Source organism: Aotus nancymaae, unplaced genomic scaffold, assembly GCF_030222135.1.
Source record: "Aotus nancymaae isolate 86718 unplaced genomic scaffold, 86718_ANA_hifiasm-v0.15.2.pri h1tg000019l, whole genome shotgun sequence".
NCBI lineage: Eukaryota > Metazoa > Chordata > Mammalia > Primates > Aotidae > Aotus > Aotus nancymaae.
Genome location: NW_026988431.1, coordinates 54,111,703 through 54,121,999, shown reverse-complemented (window position 1 = coordinate 54,121,999; position 10,297 = coordinate 54,111,703). Strand labels below are relative to the sequence as shown.

Below are 10,297 nucleotides of genomic sequence, written 5' to 3'. Positions count from 1 at the left end.
TAACAACTTGTGTGTTTCAAAGGACACCATCAAGAATGTGAGAAAAGAGACCATAAGATGGGAGAAACTCTTTGCAAATAATATATCTGACAAGGGACTTGTATCCAGAATATATTTTAAAATCTCTTAAAACTCAACATAAAAAGACAAATAACCCAATTTTAAAAATGGGTAAATAATTTGAATAGACATTTCTCCAAAGATGTACAAATGACCTATGAACACATCGAAAGATGCTAAATATAATTATTAATTAGAAAAGTATAAATCAAAACCACAATGAGGTACCACTTCACACCCATCAGAATGGGTAAAAATCAGAAACAATAACAAGTGTTGGTCAGGATGTGAAGAAGTTGGAACCTTATACATTATGGGTAGGAATGTAAAATGGTGCAAACACCTTGAAAAATAACTTGGCAGTGCCTCAAAAAGTTAAACACAGAGTTATTATATGACTCAGCTACTCCACTACCATTTCTCATATACCTAAGAGAAATGGGAAAATGTCCACACAAAATGTTCTTAGCCACACTACTCATAATCACCTCAAAGGGAAAACAACCCAAATGTCCATCAATTGATGAAATGGATAAACAAAATGTAGGACAGCCACACAATAGAATATTATTAAGCAGTAAAAAGGAATGAAGTACTGATACATGTTACAAAATGAATGAACCTTGAAAATGTTATGCTAAGTAAAAGAAAACAGTCACAAAAGGCAGCATATTGTATGATTCAATTTATAGAGTATGTCCAGAATAGACAAATCTGTAGAGACAGCAAGTAGATTAATGGCTGCCGAGGGTTGGTAGTGGGGGTAGAGAAATGAGTATGGGGCTTCTTTCTGAGGTCATGAAAATGTTGCAGAATTAGATAATGATGATGGTTGCACAACTCTGTGAATGTACTTAAAACCACTAAATTGTATCCTAAGAGTAAGTGAATTCTATGGTATATGAATTATGTCTCAATAATTATGTTTTAAATTATGAATTATGCTGTTTTTAAAACACCTGGCAGAAGAGTATGACAACTATTTACAAAATAAAAAGCAGATAATTAATATAAACTTTGAGCTGCTAGTTGTGGCGTGATTGTATTTTAACTTACACAGATGATGGCATGTTGTGAGCTGCCTGGTTTTAAAATGTCTAGTCCAGCTGGGAAAAACTTCTTAGGTGATTATTATGTGGGCTGTGAGATGCTTCCATAACCTCCCCAATTCCTTTCACCAAGTCATCATACAAATTTAAAGTACAGATCACTAAATGAGATAAAGACTGGAACAGAACTATCCAAGAGAGACCATGGTTTTATTTCCGGTTGCCACTACGTTTCCATGGGCTTCTTTTCCTGTTGTTTAATCTTGACATCTGAATTGTCTTGTTGCCTTATTTTCTTACTTTTCTTACTTTCATTCTGGTTTGCTCTTTTCATCCTTAATAGCAACCCTGACCTGAAAGTTTAATTTGACAGGAATTAAAATAATACCTTCATAACAAATGCCAAATTCTCCACAGCAAAATGCCACTACTCTAGGGTAGCTGTGAATTTTCATAATACATAAGAGAGAAAGATGTTTTGCTGGAGGTGAGTGATAATTCACTCAGTGGAAATATAAAATGATGGGGCGGCTTCCTCTCCTTTTCATTACACAGCTATTCATCATATCTGAAGAGTCTTACTCCAAGTGATTCAAGAAAAGAAAACTAGTTAAGGAAGATGGTTGCTAAATCAAAAGTCTTCAATGAAGCAATAAATCTCTCAGTAAGGACAGGCAAAGTAAGTTTGCTCTGGGCAGAGACGCCATCACATGTCAAAATGCAAAGTAAAATGGCTGAATCATCAAAATTGTGGCCACTTTCACCTCAATCTGTAGTCCAAATATAGAGAGTTCTATCATTATCATTCATCTCTCTCTCTCGTTTTCTCATAAATTGGGGATGTTTTTTCTTTTTAAACTAATTTCTACTTTCAAAACCTTCAGATTCTTTTTTATCAACCACTGTTTTTAGTAAACGTCTTTTAATGAGATGAGGAAATGCCGTGTTCTCTGAATAAGTGATATTGAAGTAAATATATTTTCTGTTGGGCTGGAACATTAGAAAAATAAATTGATTTTCCTGAAAAATAGTTCACAGAAAACACAATTGCAGGTTGGGTCAGTAGACTATGCCTGTAATCCCAATACTTTGGGAGGCCAAGGCAGGTTGATTACTTGAGGTCAGAAGTTCGAGATCAATGTGGCCAACATGGTAAAATCCTGTCTCTACTAAAAATAAAAATATTAGCCAGGTGTGGTGGTGTGCACCTGTAACCTCAGCTACTTGGGAGGCTGAGGCACAAGAATCACTTGAACCCGGGAGGCAGAGGTTGCAGTGAGCCCACTGACTCCAGCCTGGGCGACAAGGCAAGACTCCATCTCAAAAATACTCCATCTCAACTTACACAGTTGAGTAAGTCATAGTCACTTGTCACAAAAGGGGAGGGTAGGAAAGTCAAAAGGGAAGGAGAAGCGGAGGAAGGAGTGATAAAGGGAAGGGGAGAGAAGAAAGGAAGAAGATGCTGACTGTATTCCTGAAAAAATACTTTATTATAAAAATAAAACACATTTAAAAGTAAGATGGATGCATTAAGCATTTTTTTTTTTTTTTAAGACAGAGTCTTCTGTTGTCGCCTGGACTGGAGCGCAATGGTGCTATCTTGGCTCACTACAACCTCTGCCTCCTGGGTTCCAGCACTTCTGCTGCCTCAGCCTCCTGAGTAGCTGAGATTACATACACCCACCATCACGCTTGGCTGATTTTTGTATTTTTAGTAAAGATGTGGTTTCACCATGTTGGCCAGGCTGGTCTCGAACCCCTGACCTCAGGTGATCCACCAGCTTCGGCCTCCCAAAGTGCTAGGATTATAGGCATGAGCCACTGCGCCTGGCCACATTAAGCATTTTCTAGGGGCCAGATACTGCCCTAACTGCTTTACATGTATTATTATCTCAAACTCTCAAAACAATAGTAGTGAATACTTACAGGACATTTACTCAATGCCAGCTGCTCTTCTACATGCCTTATGTATCTTAATTAAAATAATTCAATACTGTTTTTAATCTTTCATGGCAGATAAGCAAATTGAGGCTGAGGAGAGTTTAAGTAAGTTGTCTTCATTCATACAGTTAAGTGGTCAAGCTAGGATTTAAATCTGGTAGGTCTGGCTCCAACATCTATTCTTTTCACTAGCACAACACAACCATCTTCTCTGAGAAAAATATCAAGAGAAGTGACATATGAGCAGTCATGGAGAAATCGTTTAGAGTGAGTTAACAGAGTAAAGGGTAAAAAACAAACAAAAACACAAACAATAAAAACAGGCTTTGATATCCAACTCGTAAAGTTGTGTTACCTTAGAAGTGTTCCAACCACTCTGATTCTTGGTCTACAAAATGAGATAAGAAGCTCCTACCCTGCAAACTTGCTGTAAGAGATTATTTGTGAAAATTTTGTGACAGTAGTTTAAGAGCTGACAGTCATTATCATCATTGTTATCTATATCATTATTATTCATCTTCTCTTGAGCTTGACAGAGTTCAAACACTCCAGCCACTACCACTTTCCTGTTTTGCTTCTCTTTCTATGATTTTAACTACAATTTTAACCTAACAGGACTAATTAATGAAGAAAATAAAATTTTATTTTGACAGAGGAAAACTAAAGCAAAATAATTGATAGTAATGAGGGGTATCACATGCATCTTTGTAACAATACAGCAGTGAAGGGAAAAATATTTTCCATTTTACAGAGAAATAATTTTGCCCACTTATTCTGAGAAAAAAAGGGTAACTATAAGATTATTAATGGGGCTTCCTTATACCAGCCAGAAGGAAAGTAAGATTGGTTCCTTTATTGATAAATGTATTCCGGTAATTTATTCAAGATCCTGGGTTTAACCATGATATGGTCCAGTTATATAGGTACCTGGAACAATGTCTAACTCCAGGCAACCAATTCATTTACTGACACATCACTGAGCATAAGAGTTCAACATGATACTCGTCAGTAGATGAATGGACAAGCAAAATGTGGTATACATATAATGGAATATTAGCCTGAAAAAGGAAGGAAATTTTGACATATGCTACAACAATGGTCCCTGACCTTTTTGGCACAGGGAACCTGTTTCATGGAAGACAACTTTTCCACAGACAGGGAGATGGGGAAAGGAGGAATGGTTTCAGGATGAAACTGTTCTACCTCAGATCCTCAGGCATTAGTTAGAGTCTTATAAGGAGTATGCAATCTAGATCTCTTGAGGATCCCTGTGCTACAACATGGATACACTTTGAGAACAGTTTTCTAGTGAAACAGCCAGCCACAAAGAGACAAATACAGTATAATCACACTTATATGAAACAGTTAGAATAGTTAAAATCATAGAGATAGAAAGTAGAATAGGCGGTTGCCGGGGGCTGTGTGGAGGGAGGAATGGGGAGTTGTTGTTTAATGAGTCCAGAATTTCGGTTTTATAAGATTATAAGAATTATTGAAAGAGGTGGTGGTAATAGTTGCAGAATGTTATGAATGTATTTAATGCCACTACCCTGGACAGTTTAAAATGGTTAAGAAGTTAGCTAGTACACCAGAGGTGCATAGCTAGTTGCTGTAAGAACATGTAAACTCCATTACCATATGACAATCCCCTCAAATACCCTTCAAATTCTACTGAATGTGATGAAGAGTTCTACTCTGGGAGAGTAGTAGTACCTTTATGGCACCAAAAAATAAATAAATAAATAAACAGAGCTAATATAACAAGGTTTAAAAGAAATAAGAGTTAATCTGCACCTTGTGAAAGCAAGCCAAAAAGAAGTAAATAAAATCTGCCTCAAATTTCTGTTTTTGCTTTCAAATATCCTCATCGATTACTAGTTTTATTTCTTTTTTCCTCTACGAAAATGAGATCAATAAAAGAGGATAAGAGGTGCTAAGGGAGGATATTACCTAATATGATTAGTAGAGCCTCGCTCTTTTCTCTTGGCTAAGTTGACTTTCCATTGTCTTCTTTGTCTTGCCCGAATAGACATAGCTACACCAACGTGAACGTTGTATGTAACAATAATGTAATATAAAAATAATGTTTTTTAAAGTCTGCTTTAGAATAAATGATGCAGAAAATCTTTTGTTAAACTAGTCTTATTGCTACTCCTGAGCTCTCTGGTGCTAGATGGGGAAAGGCTAATAAAAGGCAAAACTTGTGCCTATTCTGATAAATCTCTTATTTTTGTTAGTGATTAATGCAGACATCAACATTAGTCCCTTAATGGAATGCGGTTTTTTCCCAATTTTTAGAATAAACTACTGACTCTCTTTACTGATTATTATTAATATGATCTTTATGCTAATATTAAATTCTACAGTGTTTCAAGGTTAGGGTATTTCCCCAGCAAAGAACTTCAGTCCAAGCATATGCATACTTGTTAAATAGGAATCAGTGAGTTGGGGAATGTCACTCATGCATAGCTTCATAGAGACTCAAAAAAATGTGGCAAGTAAAAATAAAGTGGGGAGCAGGCAGGAAGGAAATAAAGAAGCAGGCCTGATTTTGCCATTTACACCTTGTAAGAAAGGGGCCAAGTTATTTTTAGATTTAAGAGGATCTTTCCAAGGCATCCCAAGGGTACTCAGTAATGATGCTTGGATTTCTCTGATTGTTAGTAAGTCATGGAGTAGGCTCATGGGTCACTGAAAGGAAGGGAAGAAGGATAGCATCCCAGTTACAAAACAGAAGAAATGTGAATGGCCAGAAGATAAATTACTAAAAGATGGCATTTACAAAAGGCAGAATGGGAGTTGGGGGTTCAGCAGGAACCATATGATGTGTACTTTGTAAATGGTGTTTCCTTTAATCTTCAAAAGAACCCTTGAAGTCAATATTATTCCTACTTCATAGTTGGAAAATCTAAGTATACAGATACTAGCTAATTTGTCTCAGACTACAGAACTGATTAGTAGAAAGAGCTAGGATTTGAATCCAGAGCTGTTTTTCTTCAAAGTCCATATTCTTTTCACCACAGTCAGGTTTGGAAGCCTGAGAAAAACTAACATTTTATGCTTGAATTTTAATCTGCTAAAAGTAAGACGTCCCTCAGCAAATGCATACAAGATTGGGTAACTGACTATGGGTCATTTTAAGCGGATTCTCCCATGACTTCCTTGCTTCTTCCTGATACTGTAGACTCAAGAGACATCCCCAAAAACCTAAACACAGTTTTATGAAGTGGACTCATTCCTTTCCCTATAATATCTGTCTCCAGACATCTCAGGTTACCTAAGGGAGTACACACTAGTGATGGTTACTTTTGAAAGCTTTCTACTCCAGCAGTGTATTTTTTAGTCATGCAATAGGAACTTTATAATACTGATGATAAAAGGCCTGGTTAAAATGTTCATTTGATACAATTATCATTACTTTATGTTCTTACACTATCATATTCTAAACAATTCAACTTTCATTCCCCCCTGCACAAGCTGTAGTGTTAATTATTATCTCACAAGTTCCAGTAATCAGAACAAAAGAAGATTCCTTCTCATGGGCAAAAAAATAAAATAAAATAAAATAAAAATAAATAAAAATCAACTGAGGTACTTTAAACATTTTTTAATATCTTCCTTACATGTCGTTATATACCATATTTCCTTTCTAATGTTATTTGCATCTTCTCTGCTTCTTGATATTTTCTAGATTTATTTATTGATCTTTCCAGAGAATATTTTTAATTTTATTTTTATTATTTTTTTATTTTATTTTTTTAATTGCATTTTAGGTTTTGGGGTACATGTGAAGAACATGCAAGATTGTTGCATAGGTACACACATGGCAGTGTGATTTGCTGCCTTCCTCCTCATCACCTATATCTGGCATTTCTCCCCAGGCTATCTCTCCCCAACTCCCCACCCCCCACTGTCCCTCCCCTATTTCCCCCTGACAGACCCCAGTGTGTAGTGCTCCTCTCCCTGTGTCCACATGTTCTCATTGTTCAACACCCGCCTATGAGTGAGAACATGCAGTGTTTGATTTTCTGTTCTTGTGTCAGTTTGCTGAGAATGATGGTTTCCAGGTTCATCCATGTCCCTACAAAGGACACGAACTCATCGTTTTTGATGACTGCATAATATTCCATGGTGTATATGTGCCACATTTTCCCTGTCCAGTCTATCATTGATGGGCATTTGGGTTGGTTCCAGGTCTTTGCTATTGTAAACTGTGCTGCAATGAACATTCGTGTGCATGTGTCCTTATACTAGAACGATTTATAATCCTTGGGATATATACCCAGTAATGGGATTGCTGGGTCAAATGGAATTTCTATTTCTAGGTCCTTGAGGAATCGCCACACTGTCTTCCACAATGGTTGAACTAACTTACACTCCCACCAACAGTGTAAAAGTGTTCCTATTTCTCCACATCCTCTCCAGCGTCTGTTGTCTCCAGATTTTTTAATGATCGCCATTCTAACTGGCGTGAGATGGTATCTCAATGTAGTTTTGATTTGCATTTCTCTAATAACCAGTGATGATGAGCATTTTTTCATATGTTTGTTGGCCTCATGTATGTCTTCTTTTGTATAGTGTCTGTTCATATCCTTCACCCACTTTTGAATGGGATTGTTTGTTTTTTCTTGTAAATCTGTTTTAGTTCTTTGTAGATTCTGAATATCAGCTCTTTGTCAGATGGGTAGATTGCGAAAATTTTATCCCATTCTGTTGGTTGCCGATTCACTCTAATGACTGTTTCTTTTGCTGTGCAGAAGCTGTGGAGTTTACTTTTTTTAATTTTATTGATCAAGTCTCCTTTTTCGTTTTTGTTTTTGCTTTTATACTTTCCTACTTCATTATTTTCTGCTGTTATTTTTATCAGTTAACATAATTCTTTTGCATTTTTTTCTAAGTCTCTTTGTACGTTGTTTTGTGATAAATACATTTAGTGTATAATTTCATAGATTGGCTTTTCTGTAACTCTTTCAATTTTGTTTTTCTTCTGTTTCTAAAGAGTTTGTAATTTTCCCATTCGTGCTTTTTAATACAGATTCAAAACATCTTTAAATTTCCAATAATATATTAATCAGGAGAAATTTTTGTTGTTAATTTTATCCTTATTGTATTTTGATGGGTGATGTAGTCTGCATGAGTTCTGCTTTTAAAATGCATTGACCTAAGCCTGGGCAACAAAATGAGACCCCGTCTCTACAAGGAATTTAAAAGCTAGCTAGGTGTGGTGGCACGTGCCTGTAGTCTCACCTACACAGGAGGCTGAGGCAGGAGGATCACTTGAGCCCAGGAGGCTGAGACTGCAGTGAGCTGTGACTATGCCTCTGCACTCCAACCTGGGCAACAGAGTGAGACCCTGCCTCAAAAAGAAAAAAAAAAAAAAAGTGCTGACCTGTAATTTGTGACCTAGTTAAGTTTGGAGAATATTCTATGGTTTTGTGGAAAACATGGAGTATCTGTTCTCCATTTGGATATACATAAAGGTATATACATAAAGGTATTCATAAGATATACATAAAGACATAAATAAAAGTATTCCTGTGTGTGGTTATAATAGGTGTGTGTTATTTAAGATCATTTTTTAAATTAAATTAAGACCAGTTTTAATGGTCTCAATACCTCTGCCAGCTGTATCTGTTTTCCCCAAACTCCAGTTGAAGTAGTTACAAGGTCTTATATCCATTTCATAAACCTTTGTCAAGAATCTATTTCTATATTTCCACAAATGTGCAATCACAGCGTGGATGGTGGAGTGTCACAACCAAGTGGGGAAAATAGATAATGAAAAATAAGATTTAGAAGCTAGTGTAAATAGCATTGGCCTCACCACAAATGGGCTTGGTGGCCCCAGCCAAGTCGTTTCTTAGGGTTTCTATTTCCTCATGTACGTGCCCTGAGTTGTTATATCTACCCTGCCAACATTGCAAGGCGTGTCCGGAGAAGCCAAGAGATAAGGAAAGGTGACCAACATAAAGTGATAAAGAAAAAAAAAAAAAAACACAAAACACTAGCAGTGGTTGCTGCTATTTAGACACGGGAGCAAAAGGAAATGATAACTATGTAAAATGTCTAACACAGGCTCCATGCAGTTGCTCTGTTTCAATTGGTTCCCTTCCCTATCCCCAACTACCTTTAGCTTCCTCTGGGGACATCTTCCCTCCTGCATGGAGACACCACCGCCCAATAACGTGAGCCTCCCTCTTCGTAGCCCTGGCAGTGCGGAACCCGCTGAAAGCGCGTTGTGAGGATGAGCAGAGACCTGCCAGCAGCTAAATTTCGCGCTTCAGCACAATCAGCCCTGGCCGAGCATGTGCAGTGTCTCCTCCTTCGGTAGTGAGGGCTGATGGGCAGATGCTGCCAAATGCTCATTCATCAGAAGAGGCTTTCGCTCCCGGACTCCCCTGGGCCTCGGGCAGAAAGGGTCTCTGTCATGGAGATACAGAGCGCGGAGCCTTCAGGGTCCTCCGCCGCTCTCAGCAAGCCCTGCTCTCGATGGAGAGGCCATCGCTGGTGATGGATGTGGGCTCCCAGGGAAGGTGCTCGCGCCGGCCCCGCGCCCTCCGGGGAAGAGATACGAGCGCGGAGCGTCAGCGCAGGGCACGCCAGTCCCGGGGACCGCGGGAGCAGGCGCCGCGCGTCTCTGCACCACCGCGCCGCCTCCCAGCCCTTTCCCCAGTTCGCCCTCCTGCCGCAGTCCGGGCCCAGATTAATTCTCTGCACTTGTCAGTGGGCACACACAAGTTCTCCGGGCACGATCCTTCCATCCGTTTCCCCGGAGGGAGTCCACCTTTTTAACGATTAACCTCCCAGCTACCGCGGGCAAGGTGGCAGGATGCGAGTGGGGCGGGGAGGGGCGCTTCGCACATTCAGTGGCACCAGAATTAGCTGCCGGTGCTCAAATGGCTTGCTTTCTTCGGTTTTTGACAAACAAACGAGGTGGGATGCTTTCTTGGCCGCCTGCCGCCCGGCCCGAGCCCCGGGCTCACTTCGCAGCCTGATGCCGAGTTTGAGACCGCAGTCCCGCTCTGCTGACACCCGGGCTTCTCGCCCCCTTGCCGAAGTCTGCGGCCCGAGGGATGCTGGGCGCGGGCTTCTCCTGCGCGCTTTAACGCGGCTTGGGCTAAAGCCCCAGAGCTCCCACCTTCGCAGCTCCTGTTCCTCGGCCCGCCCCTCTACCTCCGCCAAAGGACGTGCCCCTTCAGTAGTGTCGGGGATCCCAGCCCCAGCGCGGGGGAGGGCGCCTCCCTATC

At 39.6% G+C, this 10,297-nt stretch overlaps 1 pseudogene; it reads left to right on the top strand.

Annotated features, from left to right (window-relative positions):
* Positions 1 to 9,560: 9,560 nt before the first annotated feature.
* Positions 9,561 to 10,252, top strand: LOC135275897 (uncharacterized; annotated as a pseudogene).
* The last annotated feature ends 45 nt before the right edge of the window (positions 10,253 to 10,297 follow it).